This window comes from Tachyglossus aculeatus, chromosome 11 (assembly GCF_015852505.1).
Source record: "Tachyglossus aculeatus isolate mTacAcu1 chromosome 11, mTacAcu1.pri, whole genome shotgun sequence".
NCBI classification, from domain to species: Eukaryota; Metazoa; Chordata; class Mammalia; order Monotremata; family Tachyglossidae; genus Tachyglossus; species Tachyglossus aculeatus.
In genome coordinates this window covers 72,005,276-72,015,455 of record NC_052076.1, presented here as the reverse complement: position 1 = coordinate 72,015,455, position 10,180 = coordinate 72,005,276, and the positions used below count along the sequence as shown (strand labels likewise).

The 10,180-nt window shown below is 45.5% G+C and overlaps 1 non-coding gene across 1 annotated transcript; it reads right to left on the bottom strand.

Moving 5' to 3' along the window:
• Positions 1-8,498: 8,498 nt before the first annotated feature.
• On the bottom strand, positions 8,499-8,636 carry LOC119935283. Its single transcript, XR_005453170.1, has one exon. It is a non-coding gene; the product is annotated as a small nucleolar RNA SNORA7 (small nucleolar RNA).
• Between the last annotated feature and the right edge of the window lie 1,544 nt (positions 8,637-10,180).

Sequence of the window (10,180 nt, the reverse complement as noted above, 5' to 3'; positions counted from 1 at the left end):
CCCCCAGGGGGACCTTGAGGTTATCAAGAGCCAACCTAAGATGCCAGAACCAAGAGGTGGCATACAGCATCCCTAAAATTTATATGTCGACCAGACACCACAATGTCAATCCCTGGGGAGTTCCTTCAGGCTCTCCTACCTAAGAAAGTTCATACCTTACCTAGAAAAAGAGAAGGAGGAGGACCAGAAAGAGGAAGATGATGCTCTTGGATTCCCATTGAGAGAAAACACCTAAAAAGATGTCTCCTCTACCTTCTCCTCCATCTCAAGAGACTCCTGCTCCAGATTCTCTCTACAACTTTTCAGGGTCGGACCCGAGACTCCTGCCAGTCTTGGCCTGTGAACTTCCCCAGCTACTCTCTAAAACAGTTTTCAGTCTATGTCTCCCAACTCCTCAAGAATGTCCAAGAGCTTCCCATCAGCTGCCCACCCACCTCCATGCCAAACTCCTTACCACCAGCTTTAAAGCACTCAATCACCTCTCCCTCATCTACCTTATCTGGCTTATTTCCTACTACAACCAAATCTACACACTTCACACCTCTAATGCCAACCAATTCTGTTCCTAGATCACAGCTGTCTCACCACTGACCCCTCACCCAAGTTCTGCCTCTGGCCTGGAACTCCCTCCCCCTTCATACCCAACAGACCATCACTCTCCTCACCTTCAAAGCCTTACTAAAATCACATCTCCTCCTCCCTGCCTCCTCTCTCTCTCCACTTCAATCAGTACTTCACTCTGCTGCCCAGGTCATTTTTCTACAAAAATATTTAGTCCATGTTTCCCCATTCCTCAAGAACCTCAGATGGTTGCCCATCCACCTATGCATCAAACAGAAACTATTTACGATTGGTTTTAAAGCACTCAACCACCTTGAGCTCTCCTACCTTACCTTCCTAATTTAATACTACAACCCAGCCTGCACATTTCACTCCTCTAATGCCAACCTACTAAATATACCTCAATCTCATCTATATCACTATCGACATCTTGTCCATGTCCTGCCTCTGACCAGGAATGATCTCCCTCTTCCTATCCGGCAGATGATGACTCTCCCCACCTTCAAAGCCTCATTGGAGGCACATCTCCTCGAAAAGGTTTTCTCCTAACAAGGCCTCATCTCCTCTTCTCCCATGGCCTTCCATGTTGTCCGTGCACTTGGATTTGCACCCTTTATTAAACCCTCCCTCAGGCCCACAGCATTTATATACATATCCATAATTTATTTTAATGTTTACCTCCATCTCATGAATATAAGCTCCTTGTGGTCAGTGAATGTATCTACCAACAATATGGTATTGTACTCTCCAAAGTGCTTATTTCAGTGCACTGTACACAGTAAGCACTCAATAAATGCCATTGACTGATTGATTGCTCTCAACCCCAGTCACCCAGGGCATGAAGTAGTGTGGTGTGCATAGGAACCCTTGGTCTGCTCTGCACCCTATCCATGAGGAACATCTCCTTAATGATCCAGCCATTGGTACCTCCTATGAGACCAACTGGTCACCCCATAGTAAAACTTGCAGTGTTCATTTAATGCCTTTGAATAAAACATTACTCACAGATTAACTGAGCAGTTTTACGTGAACAACCATTTTCATCTGTTTTAAATTTTCATGGGTACTTTTCTGAAGAACAAGTACATTGTTAATAATTGAGAGGAATGAGACCTTGTTAATCTCTTTGTATTTTAATAAGGTCCTACTGTGGCTGGGTCATTTATATTTAAAAACAGCAGCATTTTTTTTCATTTGGTGTGAGATTTATAGTCTGAACATAACACCAGGAAATTGGTGATTGGGTGACAGGAGAAATCAGATTCCCAAATGCTAGGGATTTGGAAGAGAAACTGAGCCAATGGGTCAAGGGCCAAAAAACCTTCCCTGATTGCGCCCTTATTTCCTCTACTCCCTCTCCCTTCTGTGTCACCCTTGCACTTAGATTCATACCTTTAATTCATCCCACCCTCATTCCCACAGCACTCATGTACATATCTGAAATTCATTTTAATATATTTCTCCCACTCTAAACTGTAAGCTCCTTGTGGGCAGGGAACATGTGCACCAACTCTTGTATATTGTACTCTCCCAAGAGCTTAGCATAGTGCTCTGCACATGATAAGTGTTCAATAAATACTACTACTTGGTGGAAAGGTAATATTCATAGTTCATTAGAACTTTGGGAGGCAACATCGTTTAGTGGATAGAAGACAGGACTGGAAATTAGGAGACCTGAGTTTGGGTCCTACCTCTGCCACTGTTCTGCCATCTGACATTGAACAAGTCATTCAACCTCTCTGAGCCTCAGTTGCCTCATCTGTAAAATGGGAATAAGGTAGAAACACTCATAAATTTGGTCTCTGGATTCAGAGAGCAAGAGATTGATCAATTCCACTGAGAAATGAGAGAAAGAGAAAGGAGAGTGATTGGTTTGGGGCCACAGCTTGGGTTTGGATTGAAAGCCATTCAGGTCAATGATTTCATGCAACAAGCAGTAAAAATACATTGAGAGAGGACCTTCAAACAGATCTAAATTAAAGTCTTACTTTACTGGAAAAGTCATATTTATAACAGGAGTTGCAGCCTGCCTCCCTAGCTAAGATTTTCCTGACAGCTTCCTGGATTCTGTGAATGTAGGATAGGGTGAGGAGGGGTGGGAGTTGGGGCAGAGGGCAGATGGGGAATAGTTGAAGAAGAAGAGCAGTGATTTCTTACTTAATCCATTTTCTAGAACATCAGTCTCTTTGTGTGATGGAGGACTCAGGCTGCATGAAGACTCTGACCCTAACGTTGGGCAATGAACTTGTGTTTGTTTCAGAGCTCTCATTGCATAGAATAAGCCCCCTGAAGGGCTATTAAACAAAAGTGATGATGTCTCTGACTCTTAGGGATCTATGGTAGCCTTTAGAAAGAACCACCCAACCTAAGCAGGTAAGAAATGGCAGTGGGTTAACCACAGGAGATTGTCAGTCTTTAGCACAACAAGCTGAGATTTTGAGGTGAATTCTTCCTTTGGAAAATGGTATTGATAGGACCTTTCCTGGTAGCCTTCCAGCTTTAGGATTCAATGGAAACACAACCCCACTGGTGTCTCATTTAATGGAAAATGCAGTAAGTGAATCCTTTCCCACTGATGCAAATAACACCTACAAAGTCCAGGCATACTTACTTCCTTGGAGGTTTCAACTCAGGACCTTCCTGGCTACCGTTGGACCAAGGTGGAGAAATATGCCCTTGAAGGGGTTGGTAATATTAATGATCATCTGCTGAGTTTCTGTGTGGCTCTGGGTTAAGTTAAAGAGATGCCCAATGGAAAGGAGATACCCAGATAAAGCCAGAGGTCCAGTGGCCTGGCCTACTCTGGCCAGAACCCATGCTACTTGTTCCACTCTCCCTTGATGAACTGGCCTTAAATACATGGTTTTCCACTAGCTCAAACCTTCCCCACTTATCAACGCACATCTAAATGACACAGAATGCAGCACTGGGGAGGCCAAAATGGTTTTGCTTGAAGCAAGAGAATCTCAGGCCAGTGGTCCAGCTCCCTGGAAATGAGGGCTGAACAACTAGAAACCAAATGGATTGCCTGGAATTCCACTACATCACTCTGGATCTAATGCCATCAAGATTCTTCATCTCTTCTCTGACATCCCTTAAGGCCTGGGCTTGAATCTCTGCAGCTGAAGATTTTTCGGAGGATTTTCTAGTCCATCTGCCTCTCCTGAGCAGAATTTCCCTGATCCTCAGACAGATGGTCATCATTCTAAATCTTTAGATCTCTGCAGAAGGAATTTGGGACACAATCCAGTAGCCAATAATCATTATGGTCAGGCAGTTCTTACTGTGCCCAGATCTTGCCAGAAGCTGACTTCATTTGGCTGTTCTCTGGAAAATCTCAGAACTATGTAGGATGGGGGAGAGGTTTGAAATGTTGGACCAGCCCCTTTTCAATCTGGGGTTGTATTGGAGCATCTTCCTGGCTTCAGAAAGCTGTAAACTCATTATGGTCAGGGAACATACCTGCTAATTCAATTGTATTTTACTCTCCCAAGGGCTTAGTACAGGCCTCTGCACATAGTAAGTGCTCAATAAATACCATTGATTGATTACTTAGAGGTGGTAGGAGTCCTTGTGCTCTAGTTGAGGCTATGGGGTTTTGGAATTTCAGGTCTCCAAATCCACTAATCAGAGGCAGAGTACAAACATCCTCCTTGAGTCTGTCCCTGGCTATGAAGCATGCTCAGTGTACCTGCTAGGGCCTAGGAAAGTGTGATCCATGATGGCATATCTACTTTTCATGTAGATACTTTTCACGTTCCTCGAATCTACGTCATCTCTCAAAGTGTGAATGCTGCTGGGGCAGCAGTTGGGAAATACTATGAATAGTATATTTATATATATATATATGTATACTACATATATTATATACATATATAATATATACTATACATAGTATATTTATACTACGGTCATGTCTTTTGAAGAAGCCCCTCCCCCATTGAGCCCCCAACTATTGAAGCCCCATGTATCCAGGAAGCTCAGTCCAAGGAAACTGATTTGCCTACAGTTCTTGAGTCCTTTATCCCAGAGAACAACTAGTGTAATCTCAGCTCTCTTGATGGGCAATTACAAACAAACATTCTAGCCGTTCCCTGCTGCCCTGATTGTTCAAGGCACTCCAGGAATACTCTCTGACTCACTTCCCCTGCACCTTCATCCCTTGTAACACCTACATGCACCCAATCTCCAGCACCTGTTGCCTTATGAACTTACTCACTAATGTCCGCCTGCTCCCCCAGCCACCAACATGAGAGCATCCTTTCCCACAAGCTCCTACAGTATCTTCAGCCTGATATCTATGCCTCACTTTCTCAAATACACATGTGGATACACAAAATTACTCTCTCTCTCTCTCTCTCTTTCTCTCTCTCTCTCTCTCTCTCTCTCTCTCTCTCTCTCTCTCTCTCTCTCTCTCTCTCTCTTTCATCCCGGTCTCCTGATTTTCTCATTCCTCTTCATTGGCCAGAATGAATGAAGTGAAGTTTCTTCTGAGGCCAGAGTACAGCTCTGGGATGTTAAGAAATCATGTTACATTCAGGATCTGTTATTTTTTAATATCCCTTTTTCCCAGGTGGATTACAAAGATGATATATGGGGGAGCTGAGTGCCAGCTGTAAACCTGACAACTGTGACACAGATGGTAATCAACACAATGCATTAATTGAATCCTGTTAGCTGAGGATCAGGGTTTGGTGTTTGCCAGTCTTTGTAGGGACAGTCAGGCCCTGGGAGAGGTCTTGAAGCCCAGACCCCACCTGGAAGGGATGGCACTGACCTGAGAAGGGGTGGGAGGTCTTCACACAGCTGCAGAGAGTTACCCCATGGGGGGAGGTGGGAAGCACATATGGTGACAGCTTAAGCTAAAGGGAAGAGTACCAATCACAGGCTCTTGAGCCAAGTTAGCTAGGCCTGAGTTGCAACTGATGGTCTGGGCATCTGATACTGCTTTACACCCATAATGAGGCTGCAGGCATGGATCCGAGTGGAATCATGGTATCATGGAATCATGGAATCATGGAATCATGGAATCATGGAGGATGAGGGAGAAAGCCAAGTCACCTAGATTCTGTTCTCCAGGGAACTCTCTATAGCAACCCTGGTGTTTATACGGTGACCAAATGAGGACCTACCCCATTGAGTAAAATGGGCTTTCAACGGGAACCAGCTTTAAAAAGGACAACCTCAAGCTCAGTGTTCTTCTGGTCCAGGATGTATAGCTGGAATATTTACCCAGACCCCTGGATAAGTGGCTGATCAAAACATTTCCCTAATGTTTGTGTTCCCTTTGTTCAGATTAGAATACTCTAGATCCAAAGGGACAGAGCAACTGACCATCTCTGGGATCCTCTGATCCAGAATCTGCAAGGAGGGATTAACCCTCCAAGTGGAAGGAAGTTGATTCTGAAGGATTGGGTCTTAGGTTGTGAGAGGAAGATTGCCAATGGCAAAGAGGAGGGGTGAGCAGAACTCAGGACCAGGCCTCAGCATCCAGAAAACAGTATAACTATCAGATCGTTAGCCCTCAGTGATGCTATCCTGGATCAGAGTCCTGGTTCATCCACTCCGGCATTCTGACTCCAACAAGCAGCCCTAGGGTGCATCCATCTTCAGGGTTAAGGATGGGGCATCCCAAACTCCAAATTTTCACCTCTACATTCCAAACTTTCCTTTCAGTTACCAATTATGGGCCATTCCTCCAAACAGTTACCTTAAACTCCTCTGAAACCTGCTGATACTTTCCATGGGCACAACTTCAGGCAAGAATGAATTCCATATAGGAAGAATTTTGGTTTGAACTTACCATCCTCTGGCTTTTAGTGGTGATCCCTCATGTTGCTGTTGTGTTGTTGTAATGAACAGTAAATCTTTGTGGATCCTGTCCACTCCCTTAATCATTTTGTAAATTTCAATTATGCCCCTAATAATAATAATTGGGGTATTTGTTAAGTGCTTACTCTATGCCAAGCACTGTGCTAAGAACCAGGGTAGATACCAAAAAAGTAAATTGAACATGGTCCCAGTCCTACATGGGCTCAAAGTCATGGTCAATCAATCAATCAATCAATCAATCGTATTTATTGAGCACTTACTATGTGCAGAGCACTGTACTAAGCGCTTGGGAAGTACAAATTGGCAACACATAGAGACAGACCCTACCCAACAGTGGGCTCACAGTCTAAAAGGGGGAGACAGAGAACAGAACCAAACATACCAACAAAATAAGATAAATAGGATAGAAATGTACAAGTAAAATAAATAAATAAATAAATAAATAGAGTAATAAATATGTACAACCATATATACATATATACAGGTGCTGTGGGAAAGGGAAGGAGGTAAGACGGGGGGATGGAGAGGGGGACGAGGGGGAGAGGAAAGAAGGGGCTCAGTCTGGGAAGGCCTCCTGGAGGAGGTGAGCTCTCAGCAGGGCCTTGAAGGGAGGAAGAGAGCTAGCTTGGCGGATGGGCAGAGGGAGGGCATTCCAGGCCCGGGGGATGACGTGGGCCGGGGGTCGATGGCGGGACAGGCGAGAGCGAGGTACGGTGAGGAGATTAGTGGTGGAGGAGCGGAGGGTGCGGGCTGGGCAGTAGAAGGAGAGAAGGGAGGTGAGGTAGGAGGGGGCGAGGTGATGGAGAGCCTTGAAGCCCAGGGTGAGGAGTTTCTGCCTGATGAGCAGATTGATCGGTAGCCATTGGAGGTTTTTGAGGAGGGGAGTAATATGCCCAGAGCGTTTCTGGACAAAGATAATCTGGGCAGCAGCATGAAGTATGGATTGAAGTGGAGAGAGACACGAGGATGGGAGATCAGAGAGAAGGCTAGTGCAGTAGTCCAGACGGGATAGGATGAGAGCTTGAATGAGCAGGGTAGCGGTTTGGATGGAGAGGAAAGGGCGGATCTTGGCAATGTTGCGGAGCTGAGACCGGCAGGTTTTGGTGACGGCTTGGATGTGAGGGGTGAATGAGAGAGCGGAGTCGAGGATGACACCAAGGTTGCGGGCTTGTGAGACGGGAAGGATGGTAGTGCCGTCAACAGAGATGGGAAAGTCAGGGAGAGGACAAGGTTTGGGAGGGAAGACAAGGAGCTCGGTCTTTGACATGTTGAGCTTTAGGTGGCGGGCGGACATCCAGATGGAGATGTCCTGAAGGCAGGAGGAGATGCGAGCCTGGAGGGAGGGGGAGAGAGCAGGGGCAGAGATGTAGATCTGGGTGTCATCAGCGTAGAGATGATAGTTGAAGCCGTGGGAGCGAATGAGGTCACCAAGGGAGTGAGTGTAGATTGAGAACATGGCCCATGGTCCCAGTCCTACATGGGCTCAAAGTCTACGGGGGAAAGAGAATAGGGAATACCATGGCCTAGTGGAGAAATCATGGTCCTGGGTGTCAGAAGGACTTGGGTTCTAATGCCAGCTCAGCCAATTCCTTTCTCTATGATCTTGATCTTAACTTTTCTGTGCCTCAGTTTCCTCCACTGTAAAATAAGGATACCTATTCTCCCTCCTACTTAGAGTGTGAGCCCCATGAGGACTCTGTCTGAACTAATTTACATGCACCTATCCCAGTGCTTAGAACAGTATTTGACACATAATAAGAGCTTAACAAATACCATAAAAAACAAGAATTGTAAAACTATTTTACAGTAGAAGAAACTAAGCCACAAGGAAAACAAGTTACTTGTCTCAAGGCCACATAGTAGGTAGGTGGTCTTGTCTTGTCTTGTCTTATGCTGTTGAGTCATCCCCGACCCATAACTATGCCATGGACATATCTCTCCCAGAACTCCTCACCTCCATCTGCAATCATTCTGGTACTGTATCCATAGAGTTTTCTTGATAAATATGTGGAAATGGTTTACCATTGCCTCCTTTCACACAGTAAACTTGAGTCTTCACCTTGACTAGCTCCCATGCCACTGCTGCCCAGCACAGGTAAGTTTTGACCTGTAGCAGATTGGCTTCCACTCACTAGCTACTGCCCAAGCTAGGAATGGAATGGAATTGCCTCTGCTTGACTGTCCCTTCCATAAACGAGACTGGTAGAGTACTGGAAACTCTCCGGGTGCGACCCTGAGAGGGGAAGACAGGAAGTATTATCTGGATTAGAACCAAGGTCTCCTGACTCCCCTTCCCGTGTTCTTTCCACTGGGTGACACTGCTTTTCCTTAGCCTGCATCTTTCCAGGCTGGTGTGTCAACCCTTTCAGTCTATCCTCATATAGAAACTGCTCCAGCCACCTGGTTTTCTTCATTGCATTTCCCATTGCATCACATCTGCAATTTTTTTACAGCCTTCTTTCAACACAAAAACCAGAATCACACACATTCTTCCAATGGCGTGTTCATTTACTGTGGTCTTCTGTTTAGTTTTCTGTGCCTTTCCTCTGCCTTTCCTATATTTGTTTGGCTTCTTTGCCTCTCCCCACACAAGGAAATTCCTAGATCTTCCTTGGGCTCATGGTTGCTAGAGTTCTACCATAAGGATGATGAGACATAAGGGACTGGCCTCACATTCAGGTGTGCCCACTCCTCTTAGATACTGTTAATGAACACATAAGGCAACAGTCGGGGGAAAGACCCAAGCCCCAAATGGAACACGATTCTCTCCGTTCCCTCCTGGGAACAGTGGACCTGTAAAACCACTCACTGATATCCAGCCTTTTCTCCCTATGGCTTATGTTGGGGTAGAAAGTGCAAGGCACAGGGCAGAACCTACAGTGACAGTGATCCTCTTCCCCACTTCCCTGCCAGGCTCTCTTTCATTTCCCTAGGGGAAGCATAGCTAGAACTCAGTACCAGGAACAAAGGGGAAAATGATCCTGGAGATATTCATTGCTCACCACCTCAGTTCCTATGCTTTAATGGCAGAAGCCAGCCCAAAATCTCTCAGCAGCCTTAGCAATAAAAATAGAACTGGCTAAAGGATAAAACAATCACTTGTAGTTAGCACTCTCCCCTGGTGATGAGAGTTAACTTTCCCAAGACACAGGAGGATCCTGGGGCAACAGGGAGTTGAAAAGAGGGCTAAAAATGATCGAAACCCCAAAGCTACCCTGGGCCCTCACATGGGCAAGATATCTCATCCATTCATTACTCAGGTTCCTTCACAGTCTGGGCCCTGGAAGGAGAGAAGAGGATTGGGAAAATCATGCAGGTCATTTGGTCATGTTACACACTTTTACTGGATAACTGTTTCAGTTCTTGGGAAGAGTCAATGACTCTACAGGCCTTGGTTGCAGGTGTCCTTGATGCCCATTAACCTTTGATATTGTTTCAGCTAGCCCAACCTGTGCAAGTCCTCAATTGGCCCAACTAGTTAATAATAATGTGCCTTGATTTGTGCCATCACTCTATAGAGCAAGCCCTGGTCTGCTGATTTAGCAGTCTGCTAATTTATTTGGCCAGCCCCAGTGATGCAGCATTAGCTCTGCCTTTGTTTGACACAGGTGCTGAAAGATGCTGGAGAGGATCGATGCAGGGTACCCAGCTGACAGGTGCTGATATCTCACAGGGACTTCAGAGGGTGGGGTGGGGTGGGAAACATGCACTTCAAAGCAGCATGGAAATCAATCAATCAATCAATCGTATTTATTGAGCACTTACTATGTGCAGAGCACTGTACTAA